General features: G+C 46.6%; 1 long non-coding RNA gene across 1 annotated transcript; it reads right to left on the reverse strand.

The window, feature by feature from the left end:
• Nucleotides 1–1,389: 1,389 nt before the first annotated feature.
• On the reverse strand, nt 1,390–5,698 carry LOC134475854 (uncharacterized). Its single transcript, XR_010047183.1, has 4 exons — nt 5,550–5,698; nt 3,681–3,803; nt 2,648–2,751; nt 1,390–2,375 (listed from the first exon to the last, which is right to left on the reverse strand). It is a non-coding gene; the product is annotated as an uncharacterized LOC134475854 (long non-coding RNA).
• Between the last annotated feature and the right edge of the window lie 5,905 nt (nt 5,699–11,603).

Raw genomic sequence — 11,603 nt, forward strand, 5'->3', positions numbered from 1 at the left:
AAACATAAAAACAATAGAAAGAACACCCAAGCACCTTTCAGCCCCTATTCTAGCATTAGCACTAGCCTTAAGGCTGACACTAATCATGGTGGAACCACAGCCCTGGAGAGAGAATTTCCTTTAGGCATAAACCTACCCTTAGTCTTAAACCTTGCCCTCTGGCTTACCAAGGTGCTAGTCATAGACCTAACGCTAACCTTCACACAGTCCCTAATATGAAAATTTCCTAGACCTAAAACTAGCATTAGCCCTAAACATAAAACTAAACTTAAACCTTACCCCATCCCTAAAACTGATAGACCCTAAACTCAAGCCTAAACCAAAGCCCAAACCTAAACCTAAACCTAAACCTAACCCTAAACCTAAACATAACCCTAAACCTAAACATAACTGTGAAACTTATGCTAAGCCTGGTGGAAGCCTCAATTTAACCCTAACCCAACCAAAATCTTACCTGAGCCTGACTTAGCCCTGTCCATACATCTGTCACTAACCCTATGCTATACTTCATACATTTTGTCAACTTGTGGAGTTTAGAAGTTTAACTGATAGACTCAACATGGAGCTAGAATTCTTCCTTTGTAAGTACCATCCTCCTGTGCAAAAGGAGGGCAAGGAGATTGTGTGAGTGCTACACCCACCCTGGAAAGGGTGGCCTATGTGCAGTATAAGGGAGGACAAGTGGCTTACTCTTGCCCTCTTTTGCTCTGGCTGCTTCTGCTGGCTGCTGCATTACAGTGTTGCCTGGATACCAGGCCATCCTGCCATGGAGTCAGCTGATGGTAGACTGAAGCCTCCACAAAGTAGTCTAAATAAACCTCTCCTTCCTTCATTTTGGGTACTGGTGCTTTGTCCCAGCAATGAGAGAAAAGTAATCAAGACAGCTTAACTCTATCACTAATCCTGAGTCTACATGAAACTTCACCCTAAGCATGCTGAATGGTATGGCTTATATTTAGATATCCCCCAGAGCCTCTGCACACATAGGTGTGGATTTTAAGCTGTGACTGGATCACTGCTGTATAGAAATGGATTAAACAACTACTTGATATACTATAGCCCTGGGTGTGGCTGGGTGGATTTACTGAAGACAGAAAATTCTCCGCGGGTATCAGTGGCAACAACCAACAGTATTCTAGCTCAGCTGGAGTATACAGGCAAAGGGAAGCTCACTGCTGGTGCTTCCTGTCTGCCTTGCCAGGGACTGTCTGTCCTCTCCCATGGCTCTCTGCCATGCTTTCTTGCCCAGGATCCAGCTTAATATATACTGAAACACTTACAAAATGTGCATTTTTTCTCAGCAATAACAAAAAGAACTGACTGAAACATGAACACTTTGCTTAGATATAATGTGAAACACAACAGTTCTAGATCCTTCACTCTCCTCAATCCATATCCCTAACCCTAACCCTAACACTAGTCCTGAAATAGCTGTAAAATTAATTCTAACCCTAACCCTTGTGAAACCCTAGTATTACCCTAACCCTAGCATGGGATATAGCCTATCCCTATCCTTGGACCAATTACTAACACTGTCAAACTAAGCTTAACCCTCAACCTAATCACAGCCTTAACCCTAACCATCACTGAACACTAGATATAGCTCTAGACATATGCCTAGGGATAGAGTCACAGGTCAGGGGTTGTTATCTAGATGTCTGAACAAAGCCTCAGGCACTCATTGGATGGGGCTTTTCAGAAGTGAATAGATCTGGGACACTGGTAGTGGGCTGTGTGTTGCTTTGCTTTTAAGACAAAAGATGTGAATGTATGAGTTGATTTTTCTAAGCCAAAACCTCAGTGTTCATGTTTAAATGTCGGGTGGGCATACTGAAATAAATATGATTTTGGTTTTCACTTCAGGCACTAGTCTCTAGAAGGTTTATCATCACTGATCTAAGGTGCAGGTTATTGACATTAAGTGTCGGTGGTACTGCGTTAGTCCGATTGTTATGTCACAATTCTGGATGTGATAACGGGAAGACAGAATAAGGGTGTGTGTGGCACTAGACAAAAGCATTGTAGCCTGGATGATATAAGAGATAAAAAGGGGTTTTCTACTGCTGCTGCTTGCTGCCTATTTCCTGCCATGCCATGGACTGTTTCTCCTCTGTGAGGTCACTCTGCCCCAGAGCCAGCTGACTGTCTGAAACCTCTACAAACTCTGAGCTGATATAAACCTGTTCTCCTTTAACTTTTGAATGTTGAGTATTTTGACTGAGTAACAAAGTAACTAAGAGAAACGTGCAGGTGGCTGGATAAGGTTGAGTATCCTGGAGAGTATCCTTCTGGGCCCCTCAGCCAAGGGATGTGACGATGGGAGACATTCATTTGTCTTCAGGAATAAGGGTGGGGCCACTGGCAGAGTCAGAGCACTGTTTAAAAGGAACATATGAGGGAGGGAGTCAACTTCCATAGGAACCACCCAGGGCAAAGGGAGCCAAGCTGACTCTCAAAACCCCACCTCCTCACACCTCAAGGATAAGCCCCAAGGTGGCCTCCCCATCCCAGTCCCCAGGAAGAACACTTGGCTCTAGAGACCAAGCTGCCCAGAGAGGAAAGAAGACTGTAGAGGGTACAGTTCTTTGAGAAGGAGGATGGGGTGAGCATTTAGGAAGACAGCAGGCCAAAGGAGAAAGGCACAAACCTGAGGTGATGCCACCGGTGAGAGCAGCCCCCGGGGAAGGGACACCACCATGTGACACAGTGTCATCAGCAGAAGGATGTGCAGGATCAGAGAGGTCTTCAAGCCTGTCACAGAAGGAGGCAGGCTTAAGGGTGACATGAGGGACAGAAGATGCCTAAGCACCATAGTCACAAAGGGGCACATCATGTAGGACAGGGCTGCTGCAGTCAGGAGACAGTCACACATGCTGGGGACAGTGGGAGTGAGGATGTGGCTGCCCAGGCTGCAGGCCACAGGCCTGCATTGCAGATGTCCAAAGCTCAAAGCCAGGGCTGACACCCTCCGTCCTGATCCCCATGATCTTGCTCTGCCTATAGCTCAGCAAATGACTGTTCAGGCTGAGAACTGGAAAGCCATAATGGGCAGCAGGAAGGTGGGAATAGTTCCTTCAAGAGACAGTCCATGCCACACTGACTCTGGCCCACATCTTCATTTAGAGATCAAAATCCCCTGTAAGGGATCACTGGGGCTCAAGTGCTATGGCTAAAAATGAAGTTTAAAAGACACTGAAGCCCTGCCAAGGAAATGATTTTTCTGTTATCACCCAGTAAGCTAATAGCAAACATGATTCAAAACATCTAATCCCGGGGCCCGGAGCTCTCCTCTCACATGTTGGAGGGCTTTTACAGAGCCTAAAGAGAGTGGCTATTCTCACTAGTCTGGCTTCCCTGGCTGAGGAAAATCAAATAGCAACTGCCATTTACACAGTGTTTCCACTAGCCCCTAGTGAGTTCATGTAAAAGCATTTCATTTGACCTTCCCAAGTGTACATAAAATTTTCCCTCCTGTCCTCTCTCCTCTCCTCTCCCCACTCCCACCCCTCAGTTTATTGGAGTGCTGGAGATCATGCCCAGGGCTTGACACAAGCTTGTCAAGACCCAACCATAGCTCCCAAATGCAGAATTACTAACCAGCACCTGACATTTTCATCTGAACCGTGACCCTCTGCTGCCATTTGGGCCCCTACCCCCAGCAGCTGGCCACCAAGACTCACTTTCTCAGGTGAGTGACAGTCACCAACAGTGCCTGTCCCATGGTGAAGGGACTGTTTTCTGCTCTTCTTCTTCACTGATGCTATAGCATCAACAAGGCTGGCTTTTACTTCAAACTTTCTCACCTGTGCAAAGGAAGAGCAGGGTGCTCATGAGAATGATAAGCCCCCTATTCACATCCTCCTGCTGCAATGCCACCCACCACCCTACAGGGTGCTATAGTGACCATTTAATGAGTGAGGTAATGAGGGGTTCATGTGGCACAAAGAAAAAAATAAAGGCAAGCAGGCCGGGTGGTCAGGCCTTTTAATCCCAGAAACTGGGAAAGTTGGGACAAGAAGATCATGAGCATGAGGCCATTTTGGAAAAACCATAAATCAGTGAAAAGTAATATAAAAAAGGAAGGAAGAAAGGAAGGAAGGAAGGAAAGAAGAAAGAAGGAAGGAAGGAAGGAAGGAAGGAAAGAAAGAAAGAAAGAAAGAAAGAAAGAGAAAGAAAGAAAGAAAGAAAGTGAAAGAGCTAGGAATGCTGCTCAGTGCTTCCTGGACTCAATCTGCAGTGCTACAATCAATCAATCTATCAAACAATAAAAGGCAATGAGTTGGTTGAGCTGTAGCTGAGTGGTGGAGCATTTTCTCAACATGCCCAAGGCCTTGGCTCAGCTTCCCGTACCACACACACACACACACACACACACACACACACACGCCCCGCAGAAGTAACAACAGAAGGTGAATTCAGTCCTCTAACTCTCACCTCTGAGGTTTGCCAGGAGTTAACCATCCCGGGAGCAAAACCAGAGGTAGAAGAGGGAGAGCAAACACTAATAGGTGGGAACTGTAAATCGGGTGGTTTAAAAACCAGACATCTGGGCACTGTCCTACCCATCTGTTAGAGCTACACTAGTACTTCTCAAACTTCTGTCAAGCACCCTAACTGCAGGAGTGCTGAAGACATAGCCCAGGGAACCTGAGAACTGGTAGAGCCCACGCCAAGCATTATTTCAGGAAAATCGATTACTATCTTACAAATTTATGCATATATTATCCTTACATACATTAATGTTTCCTCTTTAGAGAATCAAGCAGAACTGCTGTTTCAAAAACTAGGTAGGCATGGTGATGCATGCTAGGATTTGGGAGGCTGAGGCAGGAGGACTGTGAATGGAGGCCTACCTGCACTTCAGAGAAAGACCCCACCTGGACAAAAATAAAATGTTTTAAAGGCCTCAATCCTGTGGCACTCAGCATCCAAGCTGCAATTGATCTGGGACAGATTTACATGGAGAAATTGAGTTTTCCAGGATCTGTTCTACATTAGACAAGCTCATTCCAAGAAGCTTGAGAAAGTAGTCTCGTGCCAGAGTCAAAGGGAATTCACATGGGAACTTAGAAAAAGTTTTAGAAGGGAGTAAGAAACCTAGGAGAAAATGCACAGACCTGAGTCTGAGGTGGTCATCCAGAGACTCTGCCAATGCTGAGCTCCCTGGCGAAGTTTCCATGTTGACACTGTAAGTTAAGGACCAAGGGCACCTGCACTCCTTCCCGTGGTCCAACTCCCTGCCCAGCGGACATCTGTGTCTCCACCAGAGAAACCAGAAAGCCTGAAGAGGCACTTCAGGGGACCAGGTGTGAAGAATAAAGGCCAGGTGAGGGGCAGAGATGTCCTTTCCTGGGGGCTTGGGACTAAGCGCTCCTCCCTCCTGTCCCCAGAATCTGTTTATGCCCTCACCTCCTCTCCATTCCCACAGGGGCAGGGACCGAGGTAAGGGGTAAGGGGGCTGAGGGAGGTCTGCTCGGGGGGGCAGGAGTTTAGTGTACACTGCGGCCATTAGGGGACTCAGACAGCGCCTGTGACCTCACGAGGTTTACCTTTTTCTTCTGCCACAGTCAATTTCTGCCTTCCAATTTGTTCAGAAATTCTGGGTGGGGAAGGCATAAAGGGTGGGTCCACATCAGCACAGCCCCATAGGGCACCCACAATGCACTTCCCAGAACCTCTGAGCAGCCCCTCATCTGAGCCCAAAGCTCAAATAAACAGAAACCATAGCAACAGACAGGGCGGGGTATTTCTCAGGTCTCCACCCCATTGGTCGAGATGGTGATGAGGTCATAAGAGGGCTGCTGAGGTCTCCTCCAGGGGCGGGGCTGTGTCTGAGCCTGGTTGAAACCACAGTGGGCCACTGCTCCAGGCCTCCACAGGGAAACCTTGACCACAGAGCTGGGAGGAAGGAACAGCTCAGTTCAGGGGCCCTAAAATGTCCCACAGATGGCTACATACATAGGGTGTGTTGTCTGGCTTTTCACCGTTAATAAACATCTGGGTGGCCATATGTGAATCTCTACACTAATTGCCTCTCCTTTGGTAGCCCATGTGCCCACCTAGCAGAGGGGCAGTGCTGGGCATTATGCTAAATGCCAAGATCCATTACTGTTTGTTTGTTTAACTGGGAACCAAACCCAGTGCTATTCCCCTAACCCCTTATTTGAAACAGGACCTCCTCAAGTAGCCTACATCATCTCATTTTTGAGATCATCCTGCCTCAGCCTCCCAAAGTACTGGAATTACAGATATGCACCATCATGCTCAGGGCTACAATGCTTAAAATCTCACTAGGAGTACACAGTATTATTTTACCCTGTTATACACAAGAAAATCAAGGCTAAGAGGTCAAGTGACTGCTTAAGATCAAATTGGCACCCAATGCTTAAAACAACTCTAGGAGGAATTAGTATTATTCTATCCATGTTATAACCAAGGAAATTGAGGCTAAGAGGTCAAGTGACTGTTCAAGGTCAAATTGGAAGTGTGAAGGCTGGTCTCTCTGGCTGGGGAGAAAGCTGGTCAGCACTGGGAGAGAAGGGCAGCAATGCTAGGTTCTCATTTTGCATCAGTGTGTTAGTACTTACTTTTTGGAAGAACTTAATGTTGCAGGAGAAATTGAACCAACAGTAGACAGGAGCTCAGGAGAAGAAAGGAAATTTTATTAATGCTAGCGGACCCCAGAGGAGCCATCTCTGAAGTCTAGGGTGGAGGTTTACAGAAAGTTGGTCTTTTTATAAGTTTTGAGTTATAAGACAGAAGTTACAAGAACGAGATACACTTTTGCTGAAGGCCGTGGTACAATGGGAATCTTGTGGTGAGCACACTGTGTGAAGCAAAGTTGTTTTTAGCAAATCTGCAGAAGTTTCAATCTGATAACAAATCATGGAATTTACCTGAGTTTCTTGTGGCAGAGAACAGAGTAACTGCAACTTTATTAAACCAAATGGCTGCGGTTAGGTCAGGACTTCTGCTTCACCTGTAGATACCTGTCTCTGGATCACACACAATGTGCTTTTCACAGGATTAATGGGCAATGAAAGAGCAGCCCAGGAAGGGCCAGCAGACCCCGCTGCCGGGGCTCCTGTGGTCTGGGGCGCCCAGGGGTGGCTCCCACATCCTCTGAAACAGCATTACTACAATGAGCCCTCCACGCGGGCTCCACACCTACCTGCCTGTACAGAGGTTCTCTTTCTTGTTCCAGCTCTTTTCTTTTACCCACCTTTGAGGGCTTTTTGTTGTTGTTGTTTGTAGTTGGAATCGAACTCAGGACCTTGCACTTGCCAGGAAGGCTCTTGTGCCACTGAGCAACATCCTGGGTCCTTTTACCCACCTTTGGAGACAGACTATTATTTCATTTTGGAAATTTAGATGCATGCTTCCCCCATCCCTTAAACTGCAGTGGATAGCACAGGCAGTCCTTGAATGTGTGTAAACCATTGGAGATAAGTACACGTAGACTGGAGTCAGCTCACGCTCTCTCTCCCTCTCCCTGTCCCTTTTCCACTCCCTCTTTCTTCTCCTCCCTGTCTTCTGACACTGCCTGCCAGGCAGCATTACGTCTTACTCCAATTTCTAACAGATGGCTGTGAAGCACAGTGTCTGGAGAAAGGGGAATCTTTTTCTAGTTTACTCTGAATCAGTCCATGAGCTAGTGCAGGCTGCACCTTCTCTGCACTGCTCCGCATGGGGCTGGTGAGCAGGACTTACAGAGCTTGAAAGTCAGCAGCCTAAGCGTGTTCCTCTCATGACGTCCTCTGTCCTCAGCCCGATTTTCTCTCCCCTCTCTCAGTGTCCACCCTGCCCATCTGCGAGTGCTGCATACTGGATTTGGTCAGTTGTCCCCCAGCAATCGCTCCTTTCTCCTGAGCCCATCTCTGTCTTCACTCCACTCGGACACACAGCCCCGTACTCAGAAAGTGTCCCACACATTCTGCGGTTGTTACCTTTTGTTTTTGTTTCTGTTTCCACGAGGCAGGGTCTTGCTGTGTACTTCACTTTTAATATCTGTTCTGCTGAGCGGAGCACATGCTGTGTAGTTCAGTCTGGCCCTGAACCTACCACGTGTCCCAGGCTGTCCTCAATCCCAGCAGTCCTCTTGTCTCAGCCTCCCAAGTGCTGAGATTATTGATATGCACCACCACGTCCAGAATATGTTGTTATTTTAAGATTCCAAATGATTTTATTTTTGAATGTGTATTTCATAAGTGATGTCTGATGGGACAAGAGGGCATAAACGCAAGCTCACGCTGTGACATCTGCATGTCTGGCTTTCCTTGTGCTTTCGTTCCCTTGTAAGGCTTGCAGTGTTCCATAAAGTAAGAATTCTTCCGATGTGCGTTACTTCTAAGCTCAGAGAAACTGGAAGCCGCGGCAAATGAGAGCCCATGTCTGCCAGCACACAAGCAAGAGGGCTGATTAGCTGAGAGGAAGCTTCCTCCAGGTGAAGGAGGCAGCTAGTGGCAGGAGTGTCTGGCATGCACAAAGCCCTGGATTCCAGGCACTCACACCAGAACTTGTGCCTAATGCAGAGCAGTCCATGGTGTCTGTCTACTATATTTTATTTGGGTGACATTTGCTAAAAAATGATGACATATAGGAAAGAAAAATAGAGCAGTTCATATTTCCTTTAGGTTGTAATACTTCCTTATTCATCATTAAGATAAAGCTAGAGAACACTGGTAGAAGATGTGCATATCAAGAGCTGAAATAAGGCTCAGGTGTGATGGTCCACACCAGGAATCCCAGCACTCAGGAGCTGGAGGCAGGAGGTTGATGAGTTTGATGCCATTCTGGCCTGCAAAGCAAGACTCTGTCTCAAAAGCACCAAACCAAGGCTGGGCATGGTGGTACCTGCCTATATTCCCAGCCCTCAAGGACACTGAGGCAGGAAGATTGTTGTGAGTTTGAGACCAGCCTAGACTAACTAAAACTGAGTTCAAGTCCAGCCTGAACTACCAAAAAAACAAAACAAAACAAAAAAACCTTACAAACCAGAGCTGGCTGTAGTAACACATGCCTGTACTCCCACATTCAGGAGACTGAGGCAGGAAGATCACCACAAATTCAAGGCCAGCCTGGGATATGTAGTGAGTTCAAGGTCAGCCTAAAGTACAAAGTGAGACCCTGTTTTAAAGCACCAAAAAATTTTTTTAAGTTACGAAAAAAAGTGCATAATTTTTAGTGATTCTACAATATAGATTCACATTTGCATTTAGAACAGACATTGTGCAGTATAAAGATGAAAGTAAAATTCAGCCAGGTGTGGTGGTGCTCACCTGTAATCACCTGTACTTGGGAGGCCGAGGCAGGAGAGTTGACCAGCTGGAATATATGACACTCCGTCTCAGCACCCACCCCTCAAAATATCCGGCTAGTCATTTATGATTTTAATTTTTCTTTACTTACACATTTAGTAGAAAATAGAAACATCAGGACAAGTTAGCAAAGAAGAAAAGGGCTGGGGATTTAGGTCAGTGGTATAAGTACCTGCCTGGCAAGTGTGAGGTCCTGAGTTCAATTCCTGGTACCAAAAAAGGGGTGGGCCTTTATCCTTTGGAATCTTTAATAGAACTTTCTTGGTTTTTGAAGGAGGGCTCTGCACTTTTGTTTTGCACTGAGCTGTGTGCATGATTTCCATTATTCTTTTCTGTGTTGCAGAGACTAAAAAGATGTAAGTTCTAAAAATTAAGAGTCCTACATTCAAAATAGGTTGCACAAAGAAGAAACACTTGCAAGAGATTTCTATGGAGGAAAAAAAACAAGACCATGTTCCTGCTCCTGCGCCACTCACACTCCATGGGTTGCTAGGCTTGCAGAGATACTGATGCCCATGGCCAGCCTTGTCAATGTGATGGAGCTTCAGAAACAAAGGTCCAAGCAGGCTCCTCTTCCAGCCAGAGAGCTGCAGTGGCTGCTGGAGGACCTTGCATCCTATTCTTCTGTGCACTGCATCACAGCTATGGCGGTGGGAGTCCCCATGCTGTGTTTTATTTAGTTTTGTTTGTTTTATTTTGTTTTGTCTTGTCAGGGTGGTTTGGTTTGGTTTGGTTTGGTTTGGTTTGGTTTGGTTTTGAGACAGCTTCTCGCTGTTTAGTTCAGCCTGCCCTTTAGGTCACTGTGTGTCCCACTCTGGTCTCACACTCGCAGGCTCCTCCTGCTTGCTTCAGCTGCCCGGATGCCAGGATTATAGGCAGCACCACCATGCGCTGTAGCTCATGGGGCCTTACAAGTTTCAGATCCAGCCTTCATCACTGAATATTAGAAAAGCCCCAGGCCCAGGTTCTGTTCCCTGAAGTTACCAGGTGCACAGCCACCAGCCCTTCCCTCCTGTCTCCCTCCCAGGGCTTTTATCCTTCATTTTCTTCAAGCAATACCAGTAGGTGGTTGTACATCTTTCTCTCTTGTTGGGAAGCCTGGTTCCTGTCCTCAAAGAGTTCATGGTTAGTCGGAAGACAGAAGACACAAGAGTAAACAAAATCTAATACCATTGAGAACTTTGTTTTTAAAGGGAAAAAAAAAACAGTACAAGGGTACAAGTAATACAGAATTTCCAAATAAAAACAATAAGAAATAACTAGTTAACAGATAACATATTGTCATCTTAGAACTAGTTGTTCAAGTTACAGGATTAAAGCATGCAAAGTGGACATTCAAACAGTGAGACTGCGAACAGTTGTGTTCAATGATCAAGCAACAACTTAGTAACGTGTTCATCTCTTTTAGCAGCTGTGATGTTTCCGCAGAGGAGAGCCACCTTGTGGTAAAGGATGGGGTTGCACAGACTGTCTGGGAAGATGGGGACTCTACTTTTTCTTGACAGGCTGTAATGTCTTGTCCAGCAGTCCTGCGAATATGTGGGTTCAGTTTTGTTTATTCTGCTGTATGTGTGTTTTTAAGTAGGTGGTTCTGTCAACTGAAAATAGTGCAGATTTTCTTTTCTCTTCAAATCTTTGCACCTCACATTACTTTTCTGCACACTACTGGCAGGCCATCATACGAGAGCAAGAATACTTAGTCTCCTGATGTAAAGAGAATTGGTCTAAAGTTTTCCATCAAGAATGACATTTGTGGGGCTAGAGGTGTAGCTTTAGGGTAGAGGGCTTGCTGAGCATGACTCAGGCCCTGAGTTCAATGCCCAGTTGGGGCAGGATGGGGAGGGGAGACAAGGAGCACAGTGACCAAGTACTTACAGGTCCCAGAGTTGATGCCCAGCCTGAGAGCAGGGGGCAGGCAAAAGCTGCTGTGCTCTGGCTGGTGAGATTCCACAAGCACAGCGATGCTTGCTCCATCTACAGCCTCAGCTTGGCGGCCACCCACTTCTGTGGCTCCATTCCTTGGAGGTGGTGCTGTCCACCATCAGCTTCTCACACTGTAGCAACGCGGCCTTCAATCACTACACTGCAGGTCTGAGCACCAAATGCTGCCTGCCCATCCTCTTGCCAATCTGACACTGCTGCCACCACCACGGCACACTCAGGTGTCTTGTGCCCTGCCCTCGGCCATGTCCCTTCTACTGAGCATCCTGGAATTGCTCTCCTCTGGGCTCCTAGCTTTCGTTGGTAAACGTGCCTTGATACTTTGGTAAACAAATTGATTTCACC

The sequence above is a fragment of the Cavia porcellus genome, unplaced genomic scaffold (genome assembly GCF_034190915.1).
Source record: "Cavia porcellus strain 051 isolate PalLab524CR breed Dunkin Hartley unplaced genomic scaffold, mCavPor4.1 scaffold_5, whole genome shotgun sequence".
Classification (NCBI taxonomy): Eukaryota; Metazoa; Chordata; class Mammalia; order Rodentia; family Caviidae; genus Cavia; species Cavia porcellus.